This window comes from Colias philodice, chromosome 2, assembly GCF_061535455.1.
Source record: "Colias philodice isolate Cphi_HAF_F1 chromosome 2, ilColPhil1 Martin Lab GWU primary, whole genome shotgun sequence".
In the NCBI taxonomy this organism is placed as follows: domain Eukaryota; kingdom Metazoa; phylum Arthropoda; class Insecta; order Lepidoptera; family Pieridae; genus Colias; species Colias philodice.
Window position 1 is genome coordinate 9,927,456 of NC_143087.1, and position 323 is coordinate 9,927,778.

Genomic DNA, 323 nt, shown 5'->3' on the forward strand with positions numbered 1-323 from the left:
GCAACATAAAATCGTACCTTGCGTGCCGCCGAACGTGTTAGCAACATAAAATCGTACCTTGCGTGCCGCGTAACGTGTTAGCAACAAAAAATCCTACCTTGCGTGCCGCCGAACGTGTTAGCAACATAAAATCGTACCTTGCGTGCCGCCGAACGTGTTAGCAACATAAAATCGTGCATTGCGTGCCGCGTAACGTGTTAGCAACATAAAATCGTACCTTGCGTGCCGCCGAACGTGTTAGCAACATAAAATCGTACCTTGCGTGCCGCGTAACGTGTTAGCAACATAAAATCGTACCTTGCGTGCCGCCGAACGTGTTAGCA